We start from the raw sequence: 18370 nt of genomic DNA on the forward strand, positions 1-18370 counted from the left end.
GCATTCATGCCCTTTTTTCACACATTCCATTGACTGCCTAACACTAACACTAATCCAGAGATGTCTGGAGGTGGTTCAGTATTTGCTAGTGTGAGTCTTTCTTTGGTGGACAACAGAAAATGTTGATCAAGATAGCAAACTTTTTATAAATGAATGGAAATGGTTTGTTGAATATTTACAAATAGCTTGTACACAGATAAGAACATTGGCAGGATTATTGTAATAACCTGCAGTTTTATTAGAGTATATATTTAAAGTAGGTGAATAAATGAGCAAATTAAGTTAATTTGCATATGCAGAAGAGATTAAAAATAAATTTAAGAAACCACAGAAAGAGGAGGAAGGAATGATTATAAAATTATTGAAATGTATAAAACTGAAAATCATAAATAAAATAACAGATAAATCCAAAAAAGAAAAGAGAAAATGTTAGTTTTTGGTCATTTATCAGTCTGGGACAGTAGCAAAAATCCTGGCAAGTGAATACACATTGGCTCTTCAAGCTGTAAATTGTGGTAAATACCTTACAATTAAGATGTGAAGTTTACACATTTTTGTAGACCAATAACAAGGGAAGGATACTTTTGGGAAATTAGGCTCAGCGTCTGTTCATCATTGATAATGTGGTGTTCCTTACGTATCCAGGATGTGGCTTAATTTGCATTGATTTTTAGATTGGACATTTTGTGTCTGTGTGTGGTCAATTTCATGTTTCCTAGTTATACACTATTATGCACTAAGTTTCTGTTATGCGCTGTATATAGGATATATTCTGATATTTGCAACCTAGCTTGATTATTTGTGTGGAATCAACCTTCTTTTACTTATGAGACTGTAGCTGAAAGTAAACAAGAGAATGTTCTAAGCAACAGAGCCTGAAGAACATGCAACAGATATAGGGTGTTGCAGTCACAGGGGAGGCACTTTATAGAGTATATCAAAGTGTCATTTGAATATTTCATTTGTATTTTTTAGGGCAAGTCAACATTCAGCTTGTACCATATGGTTCAGCACAAAAACCTTTCTTTCTTTTGAAATCAGCTATTTTCTGACTTGTCTGCCTCTGCTGTATCCTCTATAAAATCAAATTAGCTGCTAATAGCTCCATCTGATTAATTCAAGTTCCAGAATCACTAATGCCTAAGAACCTTTTTTTAAAAAAATATTTATTACTTTTAAACCTTACAATAAAGAAGAAAAAGAAAGGAAAACAAGAAGCAAAAGAAAGAAAGAAAACAATACGATACAATATATAAACAGTACACAACACAACATTAACACATTAGACTAAACAAAACAAAGCAAAAACAATTTAAAAACATACACCATACCATTTCAATGCCTTATCTTTCATTCCCTTGTTTCATCGACCTCCTCTCACCTCCCTTTTTGTATTCCACTTCTATTAATTGTTTCAGCAATTCCTTTCCATCTTTCTATATTTTCTGTCATATAATTATCTTAACTTATTTTAACCTTATTTTCCATTAATACTATAATACTTATTTATGCTTAACTCCTTATAACATTTCTACTAAAGCCTTATAATTTCATTCCAACATTTTTCTGACACTCATTAATTTTACCGTATTTTTATAAATAAACTTTAAACTTTTTCCAATCTTCTTCCACCGTCTCTTCTCCCTGGTCTCGGATTCTGCCAGTCATTTCCGTCAATTCCATATAGTTCATCAACCTGGTGATCTGTCCGAGGCTCTTAACTCTTTTCCAAGTCCCTTCTGCAGGTCTTCTTCATATTTATACATGCACTTTACTTTGTCTTCTGCTGATCTTGTTCTTAATTTCCTTCCTTTAATGCTGAAGAGTAGATCTCGGGGAAGCTCCGACCTAGCAATGTTTTTATTCCTTCTCGACAGGTCAGCCAAATCTCCGTAATTAAAACTAAAATCCAAAAGATATTTCAGGACGTAATGCCTAAGAATCTTGAGGATCACCTGTTCAAATGGCCTCTCGTTGTTAGGCTACAAACTATGCTAAGAAAGAGCATAGTTGCAGTCAGGGCTTTTTTTCAACCGAAACTCAGTTCCGGCAACTCTCAGGTGGGTGCCATTCTAGAAAAATAGGACTGACTGCAGTGCACGTTTCCAAATGCACTGCTGATGATTCCTATTCTCTGAATGCGGCTTCGTTGTTTCATCAAATGAGCCAGCGCTGTTCAAATGCTGCTTCGTTGTTTCATCAAATGAGTCAGCGCTGTTCAAATTTTCTAGCTTAATGCAAGAAGGGCTTTCACTCTTGCTAGAAGCTCGGCCTTGCCCTCACCTGTTCTGGAAGGCTCCTATAGAAGAGTCCCGTATGCACAGAGACTTTGCGCCTGCCCATTAGGGGAAATAGGAAGCCCCGAACATAAATATTTTTAGATGTCCTTTTTATGTTGAGATTCATAGAGACACCATTCATCCTTTGCTGAAGAGGCTCACTGGTCTTTCAGACAAGTCTAAACTAAATTCTCTCCTCTTAGGCAAAGATCACAAGACTGGTAGCCAGATTCTGCGCCCAGATTTGTAGGCACAGATCATCCTCTAGAATAAAATAGCTTACTAGGGAAATGTTGAAGTTGCCCTTTGGGGTGCCTCAGGGTCTATTTTTATGGTAGCCCAAATCTCAGTTGTACGGGTGTATGTATATATTTCAATTTTAATACATGAGCTATTGCTGCAATCTGCTCTGATTGTATATTTTATCTTTATGAATGCTGTTTTTATTGTGTTATGCAAGCTGGTCTTTGACCATAAGAAATTATCTATCTATCTAGCTTAAGAGAATCCCTGCATATCTGCCATGGAACCCTACAGACATCTGTTAATAAGTAGATGCCGTTTATTATTGGCAGTTCATAGATTTGTAGAGTTGAAAGGGAATCCTTTGCCCAACATGGGGCTCCAACCCACAACCCTGAGATTGAGTCTCGTGCTTTACCGACTGAGCTATATAAATTTCTTGATTGAACCATTTGGAAAAATTGAGATACATTAAATGACTAGAAACTCTCTTGAAAACATACAAAGAAATTAATTATTCCGGTGTGTGTATATCTCACAAGGCAACCAAGTGGTTTTAGTCCCTTTGTCTCTCTTCATTTTATTGCAAGGCACGAAACTCAAAATAGTTTCAGTAAGTAGTTTTTCTCACTCACGCAGAGAAAAATGGAGCGGTGGAAGATCTGGCTGCTGCAGTGGGGAAGAGATGACAAAACAATGACTTTTATAATTGAAAACTTTGAGGACTGTGAGTTCAGAACAGCCAGCAAAGCTTTGCCTGTTGTATTTGATCTCACTTTATTGACATGCTTTGGTATCTGTTTAGTATATAGAGACCATTACACAACTGTTTGGATACGCTGGGCTGTCAAATAATTTGATTTCACTGGAGCATGGTGTCTACAAATATTGGTTGGGGACAGGTTTATGGGCCCTCCCACATCTTGGAGGCAGCAGTTGATGGTTTGTGCAAGTTGGCTTCAGGCTTGGAAATGTATTTCTGGTTGTGCTATGCCTTAACAGAAAGAAAGAGGTTTCCATTTTTCTGCAATAAAATGAAAGCAATAATCAATGTACTCTACGATAAAATAAATAAGACAGTATTGTAGATGATAAAAATTATTATTTTTTCCTTACCTGCACTGATGATAGTCTTTGTTTGGATGGGGGGCTTTTATCCATTTCCACAGTCACACAATCAATCAATCAATCAATCAATCTGTAGCTGAACTGGGTTCCATGCAGTCACAAAAACAAATGAACTGAAAAAGCCTCAAAAACAAAAATGCAAAATAAATAGCAAAAATAAAAGTGCCAAACTCAATCCGTTCTAGAAGTCTGTTTGACTTCCAAAATGTTCGAAAACCAAGGCACAGCTTCTGATTGGTGCAGGCGCCCTGGAAACAATGGCCGACAGCCGCATCAGATGTTTGGCTTCCGAAAAATGTTTAAAAACCAGAACACTTACTTGCGGGTTTTCAACGTTTGAGAACCAAGGCGTTTGAAAACCAAGGTACCACTGTATCAGCAAATAATAATTAAACAGAAATTCACTCTTAACAATTACAGTAAATAATTTCTAAACTATAATCAATGAAAATAACAGCAAGTCACTGTGCATAAAATAACACAATACAAATTGAGAAGCAAAGACATATAACTTATAAAATTATTTTTAAATTATTTTTTTTAAAAATAAATGATGCATTTCCCTGGTTTTCAGCTCAAGTACTTGGGTGGCTACCAAGCACATCAGACTGGTGCACACACTGATTTTATCCCCTTTATCTTATAAAATAAACACTTGCGGTGCTATGACCTTGAAGACCAGGGTCTCAATCCTCACTCAGCCATTAATCTCACTGGGAGGACCTTGGTGTTAGTCACTGCCTCTCATCCTAACCTACCTTTACAGTGGTACACCTTGAGCTCATTGGAGGAAAAGGTGCTACATAAATATACTGAACAGATAAATAAATAACAGTGGGGAGGCTAACCTTTTTGGAGCCAAGGGACACAGTGACACATGGCCAATGCCTCTGAAAGTGCATTTCAAGATCTACAGGGCCAAAGTGGTGTAACAGTTCTAAGGTAATTTTGCAGTTGTGAATTAGGTCCCACAGTTTGAATCTAGATTATGCACCGTGGCCAAAAGGAGACATAATTTCTGTTCCTAAAGACCAGTTATGAAACATGTCATTGGGTGGGTGGGGAGAGAGAGAGAGAGAGAGAGAGAGAGAGAGAGGGAACAAAGCACAAGAAAATGATAAATGAAATATAATCTTTAGAAACATCAGGCACCTACACACATCAGACACCTGCAAGTGTCCCGATTTCACAGGGAAAGTCCTGGAATGACAGAAGCCATTCTGGTTTCTGATTTGATCCCAGACTGTTCCTCTTGCCCTTTTTGAAGGATGTCCATCTTTTCATCTGATAAATGTTGGAGAGGATGGAATAGGATGTCCCTCTTTTCATCAGTGAAAAGTTGGAGAGGATGGAATAGAATGTCCCTATTTATATTCAAGAAACGTTGGAGGGGATGGAATAGGATATCCCTATTTATACTCAAGAAAGGTTGGAGGGGATGGAATAGGATGTCCCTGTTTATACCTGAGAAATGTTGGATGGGTTGGAATAGGATGTGTCCCTCGTTTCATTGGATAAATGTTGGAGGGGATTCATGCATGCATGTCCACACACCCAGTATGGTCCTGGGGCCTGAGGGTATATGATAAAGCTGTCTTGGTGAAGCTTAGCTGGTTCAACAGTGGTCAATCTGTGGAGAGAAAACTGTACACAGGGAAAAGCATACAAACAGGTTTTTAAATTTCTCCTGAATGTTAAGAATAAAAGAGACAGATGCCTCTCACCAGGGAAGGCATTCCACAAAGGGGAACCAGCCACCCAGAACACCTGTTACAGGGTTATATAAAGGAAACAACAACAACATTTTATTAATTTATGAATTGCCTTTCACATAAGTCTTGGGTCATTTTACAATCATGAAATAAAAACAACCGAAGATAGGCATGAAAGCAAATGAACACCCAAAGGCAAAGACCAGATATTTTCTAGCTGGAAAAGCTTGTTGAAACAAAAAATGCCTTCTGTTGTTTCCGGAAAGTACAAATAGTGGGTGTTCGTCATATAACAATCATTTCAGACAATTATAAGCCTCAGGCAAAAGATTTAAGGGGCCTGGATTAAAATGGCAGATAGATTGTGTGTGATGTTAGCAATTTACTGTTTCTTAGCTTCTGTCTCTCATCTGTAAAACTGGCTTAATCATAATCTCCTTCACAGGGCTGATTTGAAGGTGAGGGAGGGACTGTAAATCTCTTGTCGTACCCAGGCATAAAGCTTGCACCTTGTTATGCATTTGCAAGTCCCACTGAAACCAATGGACCGTAATGTATTGGATTGAAACCGTAGTATTCTATAGACACAGTAAAAGGAAGATGGGTGGGCGAGATGCAATTATCCTTTTAAAATATAGGCAAAGCATAGGTGGCGGTAAAATCCACTTAATTTTATGACCAGGGGTGTTTAAGATTTAGTAAGAAGGTTACCTTTCTTTAAACTGGTCATTAGACAAATTTCCAAAGGTAAGCTGGCTCTGAGCATATTAGGCACTCACTGAAACTATCGAGTATTTTAGCGTAACAGATCCGAGCAAAAGCTGTTTACCTTGCTTAAGATGGGCTCTTGCAGAATCCTAACTGGAGGCTCTTTCAGTGATGTCCTTTAGAAAGAAATCAGTGTGTCATCTGCCAGCTGTTTCTCTGTAAAATGCATTAAGAGTACACAGCTAATTAGGACTGACCTTTTCCAATATTCATCACACCGTCGCTTTACCGTGCTGAAACTTTGCTTTCAAGAAGATGCCGAGGATCTTTGCATAAAGGGACCATGACTCGTTTTACATTTTTTTCTTTTGTTATGGTAGCTTCAAGAATCTTCCCCAGGTACAGATAAGGTGATTATTTTATGTTGTTGTTCTCATATCTATTACACGGAATGATGCAGCAAGGTAATGAATGGAACAGCAAGAAGAAGCTTTGTTTGATTGTTTCACCATTTGGCTTCATTCAGCCCAATTCTTGCATAATTTTTTTAAATAAATCAACCAAATGAGGATGAGGATGCCTTCCAGATGTTGATGGGTTCTGACTCACACCATCTCCACGTCAGCATGGTTCAATACTTAGGGGTGATGGGAATTGCAAGTCCAGAAAAATCTAGAGGGCCGCAGGTTCCTATTCTTGAATTAAAATAAAAGAGGTTGCTTTTTCAACTTGTAACAGAGGACCAGTTTGGGAGTCATGGAAGCAGAGGGATATGGTAGATTTCTTTGTGATATAGCACATAGGGACAGCTTATGCAAACAGATAAAGGACCTTCTCAGTGCTATTTTTCTAGAAAATGAGGCACCAGAACTCATAATGAACACCTCCCCTTGTTCTCGTATAACGGCAATGGTGTCCACCTGAGAGGTGCTAGAATTGCCAGCCAATATCATATGCTCTATGGCCCTCTACTGATGTTTCTATGCTCAGCTGATTTGTTGACCCCAGCTCCTTCTCTTCTCTGAATTTCAACAGAGTTCATTAGCATGAGACCATAGTTGCATGTGGAAACTTGAAGAGAAAGGTACAGGACAGACTTGTTTCCTCCCAAATTTGACACTGTTATGTCTGTAGGCTCCACAGATAATTGGGTGCATTAGGCCAAAGCAGAGACAACACCTTGCCGACAAAGGTCCGTATAGTTAAAGCTGTGGTTTTCCCAGTAGTGATGTATGGAAGTGAGAGCTGGACCATAAAGAAGGCTGATCATCAAGGAATTGATGCTTTTGAATTATGGTGCTGGAGGAGACTCTTGAGAGTTCCATGGACTGCAAGAAGATCAAACCTATCCATTCTGAAGGAAATCAACCCTGAGTGCTCACTGGAAGGACAGATCCTGAAGCTGAGGCTCCAGTACTTTGGCCACCTCATGAGAAGAGAAGACTCCCTGGAAAAGACCCTGATGTTGGGAAAGATGGAGGGCACAAGGAGAAGGGGACGACGGAGGACGAGATGGTTGGACAGTGTTCTTGAAGCTACCAGCATGAGTTTGACCAAACTGCAGGAGGCAATGGAAGACAGGAGTTCCTGGCGTGCTCTGGTCCATGGGGTCACGAACAGTCAGACACGACTAAACGACTAAACAACAACAACAACAACAACAGCCCAAAGTTCATGCAATGGCACTCTTGTAACTGAAAGCAAGTGAGAATCACTTGTCAAAGATTTACTTCTCCAGGGTGGGGCACCTGTGACTCTCCAGCTCTTGTTGGATTTCAACTCCCATTAACTCTTATCATTGGCCATGTTTTCTGGAGATGATTGACGTTGGACTCCAACAACATCTGAAGAACCACAGGGCCTCCCACTTAGGGTTTACACATAGACACAGCTGCTTCCTTAGTAAATGCTATATCTCTTTTTCATGCTAGACAGGTAATGTGCCAGCAATAATCCCATGTGTGCTTAATCATTCATAACCTGACATATCTGATTCTCTGCAGCTAAAAGCTTCCCTATTCATAATTAAGTGATAATAGCCAAAAGAAACTAGCAAAATCTGGAAATGGACAGGATGAGGGCTTGAAGGAAGGTTTAAGTCTGTGTTATTACTGAGGTACTGTGGGCAAGACTAGCATGGCACGTTGCATCCTGAAAAGTAACATTAATAACAGTTGCTCCTTGGTGTGGTTTTCACACAAAACTAAATAAAAGTTTTGAATTAAGTGAGAAATAAAATAAAACAAACAAACAAACAAACAAACCTTTAATGGATGGGGTCACACTACAACCTCCCCATTCACCCCCACTGCAAAATGAAATTTGAGAAATACAGAAATTAAATCTGATCTGATTCTGCGCACACTGTTTTACTGGTATGTGTGCATGTTTTTGTGAAGTGTCCTGAGAGTGCATTGAAAGCTGAGTGTCCCAAGCAGGGAGAAGGGATGATATGTGTGTGTGCTTAATATTTAACACAGCTCCCTAAGCCAGACATCTTTTGAATCAAAACTTCTGTCTTTCAAGTGCATATGATTCCCACTCACCCTTAAATAAAGTCATTAGCTGTTTGGAATAGAATCCAAAATCTGGACTGGAATCCAAAATACTGAGTAATAGATAAAGCATCTATCTGGGAAATGTATGAATAGCAGGAGCAAAAGTACTGAAAATTCATTCCATCTACAGCTCTTTTATTAGTTTCAGCATTTTACATCCAGTTAACATGGTTCTACATATGTGAGGAACAGACTGAAGGAACATCCCCCTTCTGAGATGTGGCTATAGAAAGGGTGAACATTTTAACAGCCATCATTACTAAATATTATTTAAAAGCTGTCAGAGCCTCCATTTGCCTTTAGGAGTTGTGACATATGGTCAGAAATGGTTTGAAGATTTATAGTCGTCCCCGCTGGATGGGTTTCAAAACATTCTCTAACAAGATTTGTGTCCCCTTATCCTTGGCAAAAACCTTTCAGAAACTGTGGCGCATATAAGCAAGTAGACAAAGAATGATGAGGCTCAGGTGGTTTAAAAACAGACTTAAAGCAAGGTTGCCTACTCAAAGGAGTGAAACAAGACTGATTAAAGAAATTACAGATGGGCCAAGATGATTTCTCTCTCTTCTTGCTGCCTGGAAATGTTTCACTATTAGCATCTACAAAAACCACAGAATGCATGTTGTGTTTAATGGGACTTACTCCCTAGTGGGTGTGCTTCAGCCTTGCATGCATTCCATCTGCATAGTGCATGCAGGAAAGTATGTAATGTGTATGCAAGCAAGCAAACAGAACTAGAACTGTCCCCTTTCTCCCACACCATACAGCCTGAATTCTGAACGGAGATATGTCAAAGTCTACTAGGATAAAACAAGATAGATTATTCTAATAGCTTTCCCATTGTGGGGAGGATACGTAAATACTGAAGTGTCAAGCATCCATTGTCCCACATTTTCCAGTGCATTTTCATATCACTTTCCATATCATAAGAAGTCTTTTCTTTTTTTGGGGGGAGGGTTTGTTGCTCAAGAGTGCCAGAGCTATTTTAGTTGAACAAACTGAATTTGCTGGTATGTGATGGTTGCTATTTTCATATGGGATTCAATCTGGAAAGATTCTGGGAGTCTGTCCGTCCCTGTCTCCCCAACCTGCCAAATCCATATTGTTTTTTGCTTTAAATTGGCCATATTCGGTTACGGTTGTGGCTAGGTTGTGTCTGATGGAGAACCATTGTTTGAAAGTAATTATATTGCAGTATTTTTTGTAGTTTCCCCTTTAAGAACGCAACAAAATGCGAAGAATCACAGCAAAAGTAATAAACACGGCACACATGTTTTGGAGATGTTGTTGTTGTTGTTGTTATTCTTTTCATTTCTATGCCGCTTTATATTTTTAAGGGGGGAGGCTCTCAAAGCAGTTTACAACCTATATTAAAACAGCAAATAAAATAATACAAAATAAAACCTTACGGAAGAAAGTCGAATATAAAGAATACATTTAAATACAATTAACATTCATTCAAACATAATTAACATAATTAACTAAAATATTATCCTAAACATTTTTAAAAAACTCTACAGAGGAGGTCAACTGCAGAATGCATGTTTAGTGAGCAAAGTTAACAAAAAAAATATCTTAAACATTTCAAAAGAAAGCATTATTAAGTGAAGTCAAATATAAAAGGCGCATTTGAAACAGCATAACTGGCAAAAGAATAAAATATTCTCCTAAGTGTATTACAGTATTTTAATATTTCTTTGGAAGCTGCCCAGAGTGAATGGGGAAGCCCAGCCAGATAGGTGGGGTATAAATAATAAATTATTATTATTATTATTATTATTATTATTATTAGCATAGAACATACCTGTTGCTGTAGCTATGGGCCAATTACACCTGGAAGCAAGTCCCATGGAACTTCTGTGTAAACATGTATAGATTTGCACTATGAAAAGAACATGGAATGAATTTTTCTAGTAGGAATCCCCTTAGGTCCAAAGTAAGTACCCTAATAAATGGACACGGGTGGCGCTGTGGTCTAAACCCCTGAGCCTTTTGGGCTTGCCAATCAGAAGGTCGGCGGTTCGAATCCCCGTGACGGGGTGAGCTCCTGTTGCTCAGTCCCAGCTCCTGCCAACCTAGTGGATCGAAAGCACGTCCAAGTGTAAGTAGATAAATAGGTACCACTCCTGCAGGAAGGTAAACAGCGTTTCCATGTGCTGCTCTGGTTCGCCAGAAGTGGCTTAGTCATGCTGGCCACATGACCCGGAAGTTGTCTGCTGACAAACGCTGGCTCCCTCGTCCTAGAGAGTGAGATGAGTGCTGCAACCCCAGAGTTGTCAGGGACTGGACCTAACGGTCAGGGGTCCCTTGACCTTTACCTTTAAGTACCCTAATGGGACCCCCATTAGGGGGCTAACATCATACTGCCACATAGAAGGCAATGTGATGGGAAAAAGTACAAGTACAAGGGCGAAATATGAATGTGTACATGGACTGAAAGAATGCCGACCATAATGATTCTCAACCATGGTCTGAAGATGTGGCAAAAACATTCTTAAAAACCTAAATTTCTTTTCCTCTTGCTAGAGAGATTGCAAAAGTATTTGGTTAGTACCATCTTTCACAGCTATGCCTGCAGGAATTAAATGTAAAACTGATATCTATGAATATGGAGAGATCTCTGATATCCAAATGTTAATGTTTCAGTAAGACATGAGTAAAGACTACACACACACGCATGGTCGTACCTTAGAACTTGAATGCCTTGGCTCACAAACAAATCGACTCCCGAACAATCAAAACCTAGAAGTGAGTGTTCCAGTTTTCGAACGATTTTTGGAACCCGAACATCTGTCATGGCTTCCGTGGCTTCCGATTGGCTGCAGGAGCTTCCTGCAGCCAATCAGAAGCCGCCCTTTGGTTTCTGAATGTTTTGAAGTTGAACAGAGTTCCAGAATGGATTCCATTCAACTTGCAAGGTGTGAATGTATATATAGTTATTATTCTACTATTTTTCATACCAAGATGTAATACAAATGTAATATGGATTAAGGCATAAATGTAAATTACTGCTTCACCCCTCAAACAGTAATTCAGGACTCAGATTACATTTTCTTTAAAGCACAATATAGTCAGAATATAGGACTAAATTTTGCATGAGTCAGGGTGCTTTTAGGCTTGAGCAGAATAAAATCTTCCAGTTTTAGCTGCCTTGGTTAAAATGTGTCCTCTTTTAGAATAAGAAAATAATGCAGAACCATAATCCTCAATCATATGTTCAAAGGCAACTTCAAGTTATAAATCACACAGCTTGCAAGATGGAGCTGTAGCCACCTTATAATAAAATGCCCTTGACTGTCTTTTGGATAGCAGTAATTTGTCGCATGCCTGCAGTTTATGAAGTTTCTTACCTCTGTGGTAAGGAGGGAAGGTGATATGGCAGATCGCCCATAGGGCCTGGGCCTGCCAAAAGTATAGATGTTCTGCAAGGACACAGAATCACCAAACCCTTAGTTTGTGGCTGGTGGCTTCACCAACACAATGCTGATGCTACATTTTCATTTTTGGCAGGGATGCTAGTCTAAATCAGGTGATTTGCATATTTCTGGTTGCAAGGCAACTAAAACTCAAATCAATTTCACCCCCCACCCACCCAAAACAATTCTCAAAATTAGCCTCTGTAAATTTTGCTACTGAATATTCTCTTCATGTATAGATCTTACTTAATTGCAATAATAATAATAATAATAGCAGCAGCAGCAGCAGATTTCTGCTGAACTGCACTTTTTCAGTGTTTAGGCTCTAAAGCAAGTATTCAAAGTGGCATAGAAATGGGCTGCCCATTATATTAACCAATATCCTTGTGGTGAGCTTTCAAACAGTAATCTGTTTGAACAGTTAGCATGCATGTGTAAGGGGGGAGGTGTATACAGGCAGTGCTTTTTTCTGGAGGCACGCAGGGGTACTCATGCCCTTTAACATTTTGTGAATCTTTGGAATTTTGTCCGTATACTGTATTTTTTTCCCCCACTTGGAACTATAAAATGGTGATTTACTTGAGTCAAAATGAGAGTACCCCTAAACATTTTTTTTTTGCCGATAATTTTTTATTAATATTATATATATATACATATAGGCATATGTTTACCTCGAAAGGGGTAAAACAAGGGTGTATTCTTGCCCCCTTTCTATTTAATTTATTTTTATCAGACTTGCCAGATTACCTTCAAAAAATAGAATCACATGCCCCTAAACTCAATCAGAAACCAGTTCCTCTCTTATTATACGCAGACGATGCTGTCTTACTATCACTAACGAGCTTGGGTCTGAAACGTCTTATATCTTCACTGATCCTTTACTGCGAATGTAACAAACTCTCTATAAATTATGAGAAGACAAAAATTTTGGTCTTCTCGAATGGTTGGAAATTAGAGAAATGGAAAATAAGAGGGCAAGAAATCCAACAAGTGAAAATCCATAGATATCTGGGAATCTTATTCCAGAGCAACTTAGGGTGGGCAACCCATCGCACAAATGCCATAAAACAGGCAAAGTGCATCTCATCAGCAGTTGCCCGTTTTTATTATCAGAAAGGTAATCAATTTATTCCTGCGGCCAATCAGATATTTCAAGCAAAAGTGCAATCCCAGATATTCTATGGTATCCCGCTATGGGTCCAAGCATATAACAGTGATATAAAAAAGATTCACTCCAGCTTTTTGAGACGTATTCTTGGACTCCCTCTTATGATCAAATATGAAACAATGTGTGCAGAAATAGGCATACACACAATGGAATACTGGGCATGGTCCACCTCAATAAAGTATTGGTTACGCTGCCATTTTCGCTGCCCTCCATCAAGTCTGCTCGCTGATTTGCTCAAAGACCCTTATAAATCAAGATGGTATCAGCACCTTGAAAAAAAAATTGAATCTTTAGGCATTGAGCTGGAGCTCCTGTACAATTCTAATGAGCAATATATTCTCCATAATATCCTAACTAGACTAAAGGATGTCGAGAGACAAAATATTATGGCAGCTGTAAACAAAATTTGCTCCCCCAGATTCTACGATTTAAATATCTTAGATTGCAGAGCCAATTACGTCTCTAAATTAATAATCCCAGCCCAACGTAGGGCTTTTATGCTGGCCCGTTTGAATGTTTTTCCCTCAGCATTTGTCTGGGGAAGATATCAAAACATTCCCAGAAGCAAGAGATTCTGCAGATGTCCTATGAATGTCCCGGACACTGTAGAGCATATCCTCTTTCATTGCCCATTGTACAGTACGCTCCGTCAACGCGTGCTGTCCCCCCTTTCGGGTGGTCTGGAACCCCAGCAAGCTGAATGTGTGGGACTCTACCTATCCGACGCTGACCAAAGGGTAACGGCGGGGGTAGCCGAGTTTTTGGCAGCAGTCCTCCAAGGAGCAGGTTAACAAGGAAAACCACTGATTCTATACGTATATATTTATATTTGTATGTAGCCAACTCCTGCCTTTTTATATATATCTCAAGGCTTTTATATGTTATTTTCCTTTTATGGTTTTACCTGCATAATGCCTAATAAAGGTTTGATAAGTAGTAGTAATATTAACCAATATCCTTGTGGTGAGCTTTCAAACAGTAATCTGTTTGAACAGTTAGCATGCATGTGTAAGGGGGGAGGTGTATACAGGCAGTGCTTTTTTCTGGAGGCACGCAGGGGTACTCATGCCCTTTAACATTTTGTGAATCTTTGGAATTTTGTCCGTATACTGTATTTTTTTCCCCCACTTGGAACTATAAAATGGTGATTTACTTGAGTCAAAATGAGAGTACCCCTAAACATTTTTTTTTTGCCGATAATTTTTTATTAATATTATATATATATACATATAGGCATATACAAAATCCATTACATAGCTTACACATATTATATCAATTCCATACATCGTATACAAAGTTGAATTGGGCTCTGCCGAGCCTTGGACTTCCCTCCACCCCTAAACATTTTTTTAAGAAAAAAGCACTGTACACAGGCAACTCCCCATTTACATGGGGGTTATATTATGAGGCACTGTATGTTTAAGTGAAATTCTGTATATTGGGAACGCCATTGAAAAAGCCGGCAAACACACTCCAAACCTCCTTGCTCAAACTCCAGCTCCCCACAGGCCTAAAATATCAGTGCAAGGGCTCCTGGGATTGCACTTGCAAAGGCCCATGGGATTGCTAGACGCTGGTTTTGTACCATTTTTTTGCAATTTTGCGCTCTTTTAGGGCTGTTTTTCCCCCTTTTGTCCCATTTCCGGGTTTGTGGAGATGCGCACATGCGCAGTTGTGCATGCCTTAAACGCACGTAAATGGGGAGTTGCCTGTATACATGCACATACCTACACCTACATTTTGGACCTGAATAGGCTTAATTCTGAATATATATGCATGAGTGAACTGTTGGTATCCAAAGGCCAAAATTTTCACTTGGGAAAGACTGGTATACCAACTGTTTAAGAAAATGGCTGCCAACCATTATTTCTGCATCGTGGGGGTGTGCGCGAGGGCAGGTTCACAGAGTTTTCCACATCCCAGCTGTTTTGTCTAATTATTATTATTATTATTATTATTATTATTATTTATTATTATTTATTACTTGCACCCCACCCATCTGGCCAGGTTTCCCCAGCCACTCTGGGCGGCTCCCAACAAAATATTAAAAACACAATAAAGCACCAGACATTAAAAGCTTCCCAAAACAGGGCTGCCTTCAGATGTCTTCTAAAAGTCAGATAGTTGTTTATTTCCTTGACATCTGATGGGAGGGTGTTGTTTGTTTCCTTGACATCTGATGGGCAGGCGCCACTACCAAGAAGGCCCTCTGCCTGTTTCCTTGTAACCTCACTTCTTGCATTGAGGGAACCACCAGAAGGCCCTCAGAGCTGGACCTCAGTGTCTTAGTTTTCTGATGGGGATCTTTTATTTGCATGAAATTCTACTCTGCTGGCCCCATCGTTGGCTTTGCAGAAACTTAATACGCAGTCGTCCAGATTTGCAAGCTGTGTGCTGCAAAAATTTCCTGGGTGGGTGGAAAGCTCCCCTTGAAATCCCCATTCCAATGGGGACCCCAAAGCCTGTAGCCTGACATTCCAAAATCTGACTGCCTTTGGAATATGAAACATTTTTATTATTGCAGTCATCTCAATGGACAGCTCTGACCCAGGGCAGACAGAAGTCAAGGTTATGTGCATACTTTGGGTGGTGGGGAGGTGAGGGAATGGGATGGTGGTAGGTTTTTAAATATAACCAGATTGTTGCCCCCTTTTACTATTGTAAAACATAGTTGCTAGGGTGGTATCCTCATATATTCTTGTCCATCTGCTCTAACTGCTTTAGTGTCAGGATTGTTCCTCGGGGATTTGAGAACTCTTGCCTCCAGCTTGCTGTTGATAAAGCACCTTACCTGCAGTAATGTTTCCAACCGTTGGTTATAAAAATTACCCGTCTGTGGCTCCCTGTCACCAGATTTATAATTTATTACGGTTATTGTTACACATCAGCAAAACAGCTAATGTATATGTATCTGTGGTCTCGGATGAGATTCTGTAGCTATGCCAGGCCTTTGGGGAACTTTACCCTGAGCATCTGTATTTGGGCTAAATTAATATTTCGTTTTCCCCAGGGCAAATGAAAAGGAGGGCAAAAGGCACTAATCAAAAGAGATATTGAAATTCTGGCGAACTATCCAGTGTACCTGTTATTGGCACTGCCGAAATCTTCTGAGTAATTATGTACATTTGTGTGTTGGTTTAATTTGTTAAATTTGTTTCCCATGTTTTGACCAATAAAATACAATAAAAGATCAGTAAACTATACAAAGAGGCAGATGAAATATCAGTAAAAGAATTAGGCTAGTATTTTTCACAATTCCAAAGCTGGCCACACACATGCACACACCTCCCCCAATTCAAAATTATGGGACAGGCAGGGAATAATATTTAACCATATGTCTGGAAATCTGTGGAGTCCTTTTGTTCACAGTTCTGTGTAACACCTTTAAAGGTAAAGGGCCCCCTGACCATTAGGTCCAGTCTTGACTGACTCTGGGGTTGTGGCACTCATCTCGCTTTATTGGCCAAGGGAACCGGCGTACAGCTTCCGGGTCATGTGGCCAGCATGACTAAGCCACTTCTGGTGAACCAGAGCAGCGCACGGAAACACCGTTTACCTTCCCACCAGAGCGGTACCTATTTATCTACTTGCACTTTGACGTGCTTTCGAACTGCTAGGTTGGCAGGAGCAGGGACCGAGCAACGGGCGCTCACCCCGTCCCGGGGATTCGAACCGCCAACCTTCTGATCGGCAAGTCCTAGGCTCTGTGGTTTAACCCACAGCGCCACCCGTGTCTCTCATGTAACACCTTTAAGGCTTCCTAATTCATAGAATCATACAACAGTAGAATTGGAAGGGACCACAAGAGTCATCTAGTCCAACCCTCTGTGATGCAGGAATCTTTCCCAATGTGGGACTCGAACTCACAACCTTGAGATTAAAAATCTCAATCATTCCCAACTCAGCTATGCCATGCATGCACTGCAGACTGCAATCCTGTACATACTTACCAGGGAGCAATCCCCATGAAATCTAGTGTGGCTTACTTGTGAGCAACGTAAGATTATTGCAACCTTCCTCAACCTCAACCCTCCAGATGTTTTGAGACTACAATTTCCATCATCCCTGACCACTGGTCCTGCCAGGGATCATGGGAGTTGTAGGCCAAAAACATCTGGAGGGCCGAGGTTGAGGAAGCCTGGATTATTGTGACGTGAACCTGCACTAGAAATTGTGACAGCAATTCTGAACCAAGGGAAGACACTTGGGTGTTAGGTGTTTAGACAACTGCAATGTTTTCAAGCATCCGTTGAGTTTTTGTTTTGCAAACGAGAAGGATAGGGAGAGAATTAGAGCAAGTGGAAACCACACAAGGTTTCTCCCAGCAGAAAAGCAACTGTGACAGCAGTGATGCTTTCCGAGCCAAAGTAAGACACTTTTCAGTTTTGTACGGTGCTAAGTGTTCATGCAGCTGCAATGCTCAAGTGCCCACGGTGCCTTTTCAAGGAAGGAGGATGGGGAGAAAACCAGTACAACTGGCCATGTCCCTGTGACCTCATTGGCCCCACCACCACAACTCCCTGTCATCCATGCTGCATCCATTGACCATCAGCTGCCACTGGCCACAGGTTTCCTGTGGGAATGTTGTGGATACTAGGTGAGGATATATTGATTTAATAGTATCCTTCCTCACTCACGCTTGTGAGTCAGCAGCAGAGCGACATTCCCCAATATATAGCAGGAAGCTAGTTGGTAGATTCTTTTGAATCTCTTTACTTACGCAATCCAATCTGGCTTTGTCCAGATTGGGTTCTGCTCTTGGTAATAATAATAATAATAATAATAATAATAATAATAATTTATTATTTATACCCCGCCCATCTGGCTGGGCCTCCCCAGCCACTCTGGGCGGCTTCCATAGAAACCAAAAATACAGTAAAATATCACACGTTAAAAACTTCCCTGAACAGGGCTGCCTTAAGATGTCTTCTGAATGTCAGGTAGTTGTTTATCGCTTTGACATCTGCTGGAAGGGCATTCCACAGGGCGGGCGCCACTACCGAGAAGGCCCTCTGCCTGGTTACCTGTAGCTTTGCTTCTCGCAATGAGGGAACCGCCAGAAGGCCCTTGGCGCTGGACCTCAGCGTCCGGGCAGAATGATGGGGGTGGAGACGCTCCTTCAGGTATACTGGACCGAGTCCCCTTTTCTCCTTCCTAA

General features: G+C 40.2%; 1 protein-coding gene across 2 annotated transcripts in view; it reads left to right on the forward strand.

The window, feature by feature from the left end:
- Positions 1–18370, forward strand: part of GPC6 (glypican 6) — an 802940-nt gene that overhangs the window by 147454 nt on the left and 637116 nt on the right. The window lies entirely within an intron of this gene.

Source organism: Podarcis cretensis (genome assembly GCF_951804945.1).
Source record: "Podarcis cretensis genome assembly, chromosome: 4".
In the NCBI taxonomy this organism is placed as follows: domain Eukaryota; kingdom Metazoa; phylum Chordata; class Lepidosauria; order Squamata; family Lacertidae; genus Podarcis; species Podarcis cretensis.